We start from the raw sequence: 10,041 nt of genomic DNA, 5'->3' as shown, positions 1-10,041 counted from the left end.
ATTATGTCAAGAACATAATGTGTAAAATATTTAAACCAATAAATTTGACCTCATTAAAATTCAGAAATGTTTCCTCTATGAAAGCTCCCATTAAAACGGTGAAAAGACAAGCTGCAGCCTGGGAGAAAAATACTTGCAAGCCACACATCTGACAAAAGACCCTTCTTTAGGATTTATAAAGAACTCTCAAAACTCGACAGTAAAAAGCAAACAATGCAGTTAGAAAATATGTAAAAGACATGAAGAGACAGTTTGCCAAAGAGACTATAAGATTGGAAAATGAGCACATGACAAAATGTTCAATACCATCAGCCATCAGAGAAATGCAAATTAAGAGCATGGTGAGATATCAGTATATACCTACCAAAACAACCAAGAGAAAAAATAGTGATAATACCAAATGCTGATGAGGATATGGAGAAACTGGATCTCTCATACATTGAAGATGGCAATGTAAAATGGTATAGCTATTCTGGAAAATAATTTGGCAGTTTACTACAAAAACGAACATACATTTTCGTACAACCCAATAGTAGCCATCCTGGGCATTTGTCCCAGAGAAATGAATAGTCATGTCTACATAGAAGCTTGTACTTGGATTTGCATAGCAGTTTTATTTGTAACAGCCAAAAACTGGAAACCACCAAAATGTCCTTCAATAGGTTAATGGTTAAACAAGCTGTGGTACATCCATGGTACATGGGACATTCCTCAGCCATTAAGAGGAAAGAAATGTTAATACATGTAACAACTCAGATAGACCTCAAGGGAAGATGCTGAATGGAAATAACCTCAAAAGGTCATGTACTGTATAATTGCATTTGTGTAACATTTCTGTGAAACGAATGACAAAATTATAGAAATGGAGAACAGAGGAGTGTTTGCAGAAGTTAGGGATGGTGGAGGGGGTCTGAAGATCATGACTTTAAAAGTCAGCATAACAGAGGTCTTTGTGTGGGTGTAATGATTCTGTATCTTGATTGTGGTGGTAGTTACAGTAGTCTGCACATGTGATAAAATGACACAGAACTACACACACACACACACTTTGTGCCAATGTCAGTATCTTGGATTTGATATTGAACAATAGTTATGTAGTGTAAGTATAAGAATACTTATCTTTGCAACTTATCATGGGTTTAAATGAAAAGTTAAAAACAAATAAGCCCAACCTTAGTATTTGGTTTATCTGGAAACATGAGGTACTTGTTCAAAAGGCAGGTACATATGAGGAGTATGTCATTATTACATTGCCATAGCAGAGAATTCAGATGTCAAAAGGGAGGAACTCTTCTGCTTGGAGTCACACAAATTCTGCAAATATAGTTCTGCACCATTAAAGAATGACAGAGAATGTAGAGTTTTTACTTATGGTGTTCATAAATTCAGCTCTTATTTTCAGAGCTGTGAACTGCAGGCTCATAGTCACAGGCTTCCCTGACCCAGCCCAAGCATCCAGCACCTGTACAGCCTGTGAGGGGATGTAACCTGGCCAGGTGGAGCTGCACCCTCAGCAGGGCCACGTAAGATGGCAGCCCAGCTGGGGAGACAAAGGGGAAACCAATCTATTAGGGGCACCGAACATCACTGGAGGCAACCTTCTCTGGAAAGGAGGGAAATGAAGACAATCAAATCTCCCAGAATTCTTCTCAATGAGTAGCATGCATGGCTGAAAGGAGTTTTGGGATAGGTATTGAGGAGACAAGCGAGGTAGAAGTGACAGCCCAGGTGCAGGTGAATTAAACCCCACCAAGTGGCCTGGGTACCATCAGGCCAGGTCTCCTTGTACATATTTGCGAGTGTTTAAAACCAGGATAGAATCCCCGGAGATGCAGAGCGGAATTCATGCCTGCAGCAGAGGACCCTCTCCTTCCCTTTCCTTCCCACACTGCATTGAGGCCCCCAAAGACAGACCCACTGATCAGAGGTAACTCACTAAGCCTGACACTGGCCTTGGAGAGGATGGGACAGAAGCCCCAGGGGCCCCAGGTGTCCTGGCTTTTCCTCGGCATCACTTCCAGAGGAGGAATGGGTTTGCGATGATGACCAAGGGGCGAACAGCAAATAATTAAAACCCAGAGTCAGTTATTATTCTCAAAACACATCCTTATGTTCTGTATTTGCCCCTCAAATATGTACACTTTGGTACAGCCTTTGGGACTACATGCGAATCACCTACAGTGTGGATTGCATTCTACTAGGGCTTGATAGACTTCCAGGATGAGCCATTGCATTAGTTCCCATGGCTGCTGTAATAAATCACCTCAAAAGTGATCTACAACACCGATTTATTACCTTACAGCTCTAGAGGTCACAAATCCTCCAGTCAAGTTATACATGGTGCTGTATTCCTCTTGGAGGCTCTAGGAGAGAATCACGTCTTAGCCTCTACCAACTTCTAGAAACCTCTGCATTCCTCCGTGTCGGCCCCTCTTCTGCCTTCAAAGACAGCAGGTAGCATCTTCTACCCTCTCTCTTTGTTTCCATCATCCCACCTCCATCTCTGACTTTGATCTCTAGTCTCCCTCTGACAAGATCTTTGTGTTTGCATTGGGCCACTCTGGTACTCCTGGGTAATCTTCCCATCACCAGGTCTTTAATTTAATCACATTTGCAAAGTCTGGTTTGCACTGTCAGGTGACATGTGCACAGAGTCTAGGGATCAGGACATGGGCATCTTTGGGGGATCCTCACTCAGCCCACCATAGGTACAAGAAAACTGGTAGTGGTAGATTAATCGATACCCAAGTGAGGGAATGAATGAGCATTTGAAATGAGACAATTAAATAGTATTTATGAGGATAGTTTTGCCTGAAAACTGAAATACATCCTGTAGTAGAGAACCTACAGGGTTCTGATTTCATTTGCATTTAGCAGGAGAGCAAGAGGGTTTTTTGTTTTCTTTTTGTCTTTTGTCAGGAAAGTAAGATATGTAAAAGGTAAGCACTTGAAACAAAAGAAAGTTCTAAAATTAATTACTTTCATAGGTATCATTAATAACCAGTTCAATAACATAATTGGGAAAATATTTCAATCACAATAGCAAAAAACTTAAAATACTTATTAATTAATAAGAAATCCATTAATATGAATCAGTAAAGCATATATGAGATTCATATGAGGAAAATCAAAACTTTTGGAAGGACAGAAAAAGACTTAAATAACTATATACATTCTTTATATTTCTGGATGGAAATAGTCACTATATTGAAGATGTTTTTCTTCAAATTCCATAATTACTGCAATAGAATTTTTTAAATGGAACTTGAAAACTAATTCACAAGTTCATTTGCAAAAAATGACAGTTTTTGAAAAATAAAAATTATGAAGAATAATTCTTATATTCTATCAGATGTTTGAGAATACTTGTCAAGTTATAACAACAAATAATGGTTCTGTTTAAGGAATCAGCAGACAGATCAATGGAACAAAACAGACATCTTTAAGCAGTCCTGAATATGTAAATGAAATGCCATGTATTATATAAAATGGCAGAAAAATCATTGCAGAAAGGAAAACAATGATTTGATAAAATAGTTTAAAATAATTAGTTACGTATTTAGAGAAAAAATAGAGTCCCAACCTCATATTATATTCCAAAAGAAATTCATGGTCCCCCCAAAATTAAGTATCAATAATTAAAAACTTGGAAAAAATGTATCTGATCTTGGGATGAAAAAGTGAACTTCAGAATATCAAAAATGATGGGAGAAGTCAAATAAAAAATCATCACATACAAATTTTAAATATTTATGTGTCAAAAAATAAGCAAAATGTTAGGGAACTAAATGAGACAAGATGTGTATCAGAAACATCACAGAAAAATGTTAATATTCTGACTAAATAAAGTAGTTATAACCCAGTGAAAAATGGACAAGAACAGAAACATAACTGAACAAAAATGACTGATCAGCATTAAAAGTTCTGCCTCAGTCAAACTGAGGTATCATTCCAAATCAACTTTCAGTTCATCATTTGTTTGTTGGGTTTATGTTTTTATTTTTGAGTGTCTTAGGAATATCACTAAACCCAATGTGTCAGAAAATACAAAGCAAAAACAGGATTGAACATGTGAGAATGCAGAGACATAGGTTATTACAGAGGAATGGAACTGGTTAAAATAGACTGTGCAGAGAAAATGACTAATTTGCTTGGATGATATGGTAGGTAGTCTCACAAGAATGTCCTAATCTACTCCTCAGAACCTGCAATCATGAGTACTCATCACTTCATATTGTGTTGTAGTATAGGGCATGGCTGAGCTTAACATTGGAAGATTATCCTGGGTTACCCAGGGGGTCCAGCACAGGGCCACTGGTTAGGATTCCTTAGTCAATCATCCTTTAAGTCTCCTGAACGCCTCAAACAAAGGGCCAACTGAAGCTCTGTATCAGTGTGCAGGCCACACTGTTTTGGGGAATCACAGGTTCTGGGACACACACTGCGGCTCACTACAGCTGCTGCCACTCCCAGATTCCTTTCTCCTCTTTCAGACCCAGAGTGCAGAAACCCAAACACACCCTTCCACAGGAGTCAGTGCTGGACTTTCTGCCACCACCCATGACTGCAAATTATAGACCACAACCCATGGGGTAAGAGTTGAAGTCGTTTGGCGAATTTCTAGAATTTCAAACCACCCTTCGTGTCTCCCACTCCCTCTAAAGCCAGAACGGGAATCTTAAGAGATCAGCTGATGGCACCTTGGGGGCTTCCACCCAGACCTCTGACCCAACCCTGTGGGAGAAAGAGGTGAGGGAGGAAGACCACAGGAATGAATGAGGCAGCGAGTGCCTCAGGAGGAGGGGACAGGAACGTGCCAGAGCACTGGGTCCCAGGAGCTCACATGCGCACAGCATGTGATGTGTGTGGGGCTTCTGCAGATTACAGGAGAAACTGCCTGGCTCACCGGCACTAACCCTCCCAGGCAAAGCCATGCTAAATGTAGTAAGTAGAACTGTGTCCCCAGAATAGACATTCAAATCCTAACCCTTTGCAAATGTGACCTCATTTGGAAAGGGGATCTCTGTAGGTATAATCAAGTTAAGAGGAGGTCCAATTGGATCAGGGTGGGCTGACTCCGTTGACTGTTCTCTTTGTAAGAGGGAAATCTGGACACAGGAACAAGCACAGAGGAGTCTGCATGAAAATAGGAATACATCCTGGAGTCCCTCACTGGCCAGCCACAGAGTTCCAAGGTTTCCTGGCAGCCACCAAAGCCTGAGAGAGAGACATGGACCTGGGTTCTCACTCAGAACTACCCAAACAGAACCAGCTTGCTGACACCTTGACATTGGACTTCTAGCATCCAGAACTGTGAGAGAATACATTTCTTGTTATTTAAGGCACCCAGTTTGTGGTAACTTACAGCAGCTCTAGGAGGTTCAGCCACTAGAGGTAAGTCTACTCCAGAAGTCACCTTCCAACGCAGGCCTACTCCTGTCCCAGTGGTGAGGAGCTCAGGTGTACCCATACCATTTTGCCAAAAGAGAAATGCATCTGGACAGTTCAGTCCACTATCAAAGTCTCAGTCCAGAGCCACTAAATTGGAAGTGTCCACACCCCCACATTCTGACTCCAACTACATGAAAAACCTACAGCTAGCCCTTCTGAGGCAGATGGCTGTCATCCTATTTTGAGAAAACTTTCAAGATTAGAGCTCCCCAAGCATCCTTATATATCCTTTCCAGTCTTTTCTAGAGAAATGGTCTTTCAGCCAAGTTCTTCCTTAAACTCATCACTCCACACTTGTCTTTACAGGGTTTCTTCCGAAAGCAGAGGATTGAAGACAGTCATTTCACTCCAACCTGAACAAGCTGGCCTTCTATCAAGGTGGTTGAAGTCCCTGGAACTTTTCCTGGCTTTCCAAAATGCCTTTTAAATCCATGTATTTGCTAATATCCAATATGCAGCCTAATACAAAATGTGTAATCATAAGATGAAATAATTTATAAATGACTTTAAGGGAAGAAAATGATTTTGTTTTAGAGTTTGCCCTCAGACTCATTTTTTAAAGCTATAGCAAAACAAAACAATTACTACTCTGCTTTCATAGTGGGGACAGAAAGCTGGGAAGTAAGAGTGTAGAGGTGGGAATCAAGCCACTTTAATCAGGCTAAATTTGTATGGGAAAAGAGGTGGGGGATCCAGAGAGCTTTTTGGCAGTGCTCACTGTTCTCTGGTGATGGCAGAGTGGGATGCCCACCATGGGACTCAGATACCCTCAAAACCCATTTCCAAGAATATGCATCAAAACTCCTTCCCCTGTTCTGGTCCCAGATTTACACACTTAAAATCTAAAACACTTATTCTCATCTGATAGTATTTTTACTGAATGCTCTTGAGAATTCCCATAGTATTCATCCCAGTGGTAATTAAATATTCATCCCTTTTCTTATCTTGAAGTAAGGTTGAATGACTAGGAAACAATATGCTCCACGGTAAGAAGCATTATTTTTCTTGGACTGAGATTTATGGAAGCAGAAATTCATGGGAGGCAGGCTTTTATCATCTCATAAAAACTAGGAAATACAATGACTCTAATACTACCAATTTTCATTCCAGATCCTATGAATTTTATTTAAACCAATGATTGGCAAACCTTTTCTATAAAGGCCACATGACAAATATTTTAGAATTTGAGACCATACGATCTCTTCAACAACAACTCAGCTCTGCCATTGTAACAATGGTGATGCACAAAAGGCAGGTGTAACACAGGAAGGAGCTGGAGCAATTGTTGGCAGTGTGGGGCGGGACTGGCTGCAGAGCCAAAGGGTGATGGGGAATAATGAGTTCATGCATCAGGAGTGATTAAACACTCAGTAAGTGTTTGTTTTTCTTACTTTGGTCAATAAGGTTATTAATTTATTCTAATACAGTAAGTAAGATGGAAATAGAGTACTCTGTTGGCTGCCTTACAAATTTTAATCTTCCAAAATATTATTCCTAACCAGTTTTCAGCCATGATGCAATGGCCAATGAAGATACCCAAGGACAACTTAGAGAAGTCATTGTTTACTTTTTTCATATTTCATCTGCCCAATCAACACAGCAAATTCACTACTATCACCTTTGATAGGCTGGGTATTAAAAAAATAACATTTCATAGACAAACCACAAATAAATATGACCATGAAAATGTGGATAGTAAGCTGTTTTATGAGTCTTTTCTTCCTAGTTTTCCCTCAACATAGATAGCAATTATTTAGGTGAAAGGATATCATTCAATGATTTGAGAAAACTGTAAATTGTAGGATGTAATCATAGACAATCACAGCCTAATATGGTCTCTTATTGATGGTAATCAATTTAGAAAATATTACTATAACACATCTTTATTAATGAATAATTGCAACTGAAAGAGGCTAATTCCTAAGCTCTCATAACCCATGATGATTCTTTATACCCAGCCAGAAATGTTAAGTAGAATTCTAACAACAATGGAGGAGACCCAAAAACAAATCAAAGAAATCATTTCCTGCTTAATATATTTATCTAACCCTTATACCAGAAATATTTCAATTTTGAGAAGAAACCTACCTTTGATGTTAATCAAATATCAATATTAATTTAAACTATTCTATTTAGAATAAATCACATTGCATAACTATTAAAAGACTAGATAGGCTCATGATGGTTAGCAGTCAAGCTCAGTATAAAGAATTTTAGTATATTTCACTCTAAGATGCACATAAAACTATTCAAACAATGATAAACTTAATTATATCACCAGTCCTCAAACCTTGCACACCTTCTGTAAGACAAGGGAAGCACCCACAGTCACTTTGGTAGGGACAGCAGTAAGGTCAGGCACCAGCATTTGGAAGCATTGGCCTGGAACTGATTTCCATTACCTCCTCCTTCAACACATTGGGTCCGGAGCTCCATCTAAATATGCACATAATACTTGGTCAGCTATTCTTACAAACTGTGATGTTGCATATACCAGTTTGAAACACAACACAAGCTTGCTATTGTAGCAGGTGAATTTGAGTCCAGAGCATAGTCAAGACCAAGGAGACCAGCTAAACATCAGGGGTGAGGGGAGATTGGGAGAATGTGCTACGCCAAATCCAGAAGCCCACCTACCTACCTGAATTTCACTGGCAAGACCAGGGCTAACATCAGCAATGAGGGTAAAAAAGCCTGAAGGTCTTAGGGGAGCACAGACACCGTATGAAGCACCCAAGAATAAATGTTAAATTAAGTTGTACAAACAGAATTATGTTTTCAAGAAAAGGGAGATGATACTTCTGTTCTCATCTAATCTGTCCAAATTACAGTTGGTATACTATATTCAGATCTGAGTAATGAGGGAAAAAGAAGCTGGAGAACTTTAGAACATAGTCAAGCTGAATACATCAGGCCACAGCATTGCCCTTCTCTTCGGTGGCTTAGAATGTGGTGAGAGAAAAAGAGTGTCCGTGTGCATGTATGAGAGAGAATGCATGTGACTGCGTGTCTTCCTCAGTGACTAGTCTGTTTTAGTTCTTTGGAGGAGATATTAAACTTCCTCTGGTCTCCCTGGCAGAAACAAGGGCATTGCCAAGGACAGTGTAAACCTAATGATTTGCATGAACCTCTGATCACAATCAAAGACCAAGGGAGCTCTCAGAGATCCTTAAATTATAGCACCATTCTGAGCCCTTTCTGACATGCATAATCTATTGGGTGAATTAGTATATTTTGATGGGGGGACATGTCTCACTTACACAGTAATGGTCTTCTAATTGCTAGAAGTTTATCTCAGGTTAGTAACGTGACCTTAAGCACAGGCAGAACTCAGCTGCCATGAGAGAAGGCATATCCTTGGCTTGGCTTTGCAAGCTCAGGTTCAGGAGGGGCTGCAATCACCCTGGATTTTTTTTTTTCAGGAGAAATAATTATGTGGCCAATATTTCCATCAGTATGGTACTCTTCTGTCAGAGCAACCTTTCCTCATGTAATTTTCAGTGTAATGCAAATTAAATTGGAATGGGAAATAAAATTTAGTATTATTGAACAATGGACAAAAAGTAATGATTCTTTCTAAAATTGGCTAAAAACATAGCCTTTGTTGAAAGACCACATCTGTCACTGCTAATATCAGTATTGCATGGACATGGTGTTGACTGCCTGCATAGAAGCTGCTTCTCAGTGGCTCCCTCTTTCTGGTGCACCCCTCCTCAATACACAGGTTACAAATACCAGAGGCTCACCTGCTCAGCTAGGACTGGGTTTATAAACCAGTTGCTCTGACCAATGAGATCTAAGGGCAATTCTGCAGGAGAAGTTTCTCTAAAAGGCTTTCCTCCATGAGAAGAAAGAGAATGAAAAAGAGTAGAGAGTGTGCCCCACTGCTGGGATTTAATATTTGCTTTTATTGTATCTTAAATGTGTGCACAAGATGTTCTGGGTCAGACTCAGATTTCTTACTAAATACCTTGCAGGAGAAAGTACACATCTGCTTCCTTGCCCCAGGGTTTACCCAAGAGGCAGCATAAAAGTCAATGGGAATTTTTCCTACACAGGTGGCCTGATACTCCATAGGCAAGAGACAAAGAGAGATGATTTCTCTCAGCTTAAAGGATGCCTCTTGCTTTAGGCTTCTGGTATGTAAATAAAATCTGTCCTGGAAGCCCGTAGCCCCAGGTGGGTCTCAGCATTTTAAGAACTGGAGGTGCTCCTAGCTCCATTCCCCCTCGAAATGTAAACACCTAGGCAGGTAGCTGTCCCAGGCTCCCCAGCACCTAGGGGGGTCTTAGCCTCAGTTCTTACCCTAGGCTGTAAACCACTTGGACCTTTGTGGGGAGAAGAAAAGCTTTGATACCCATTTGGGTTTTAACAATTTCATTATTTTTTTTTTCATCAAAATTATCACATATACTTGCAAGAACAATCACAGCAGCACTACTTGTAGTAGCCGAAAGCTGGAAACAGCCTAATACCCCTCAACAGTAGAATGTGTAATGCTTGACGTCTTTATACAATTGGAATAATAGACAGCAAAGAGAGTGAATGAAACATGCAGTAGTATGGAGGACCTCACATGTATAATGTTGA

This window comes from Manis javanica, chromosome 10 (assembly GCF_040802235.1).
Source record: "Manis javanica isolate MJ-LG chromosome 10, MJ_LKY, whole genome shotgun sequence".
Classification (NCBI taxonomy): Eukaryota; Metazoa; Chordata; class Mammalia; order Pholidota; family Manidae; genus Manis; species Manis javanica.
Note: the sequence above shows the minus strand (reverse complement) of the source record.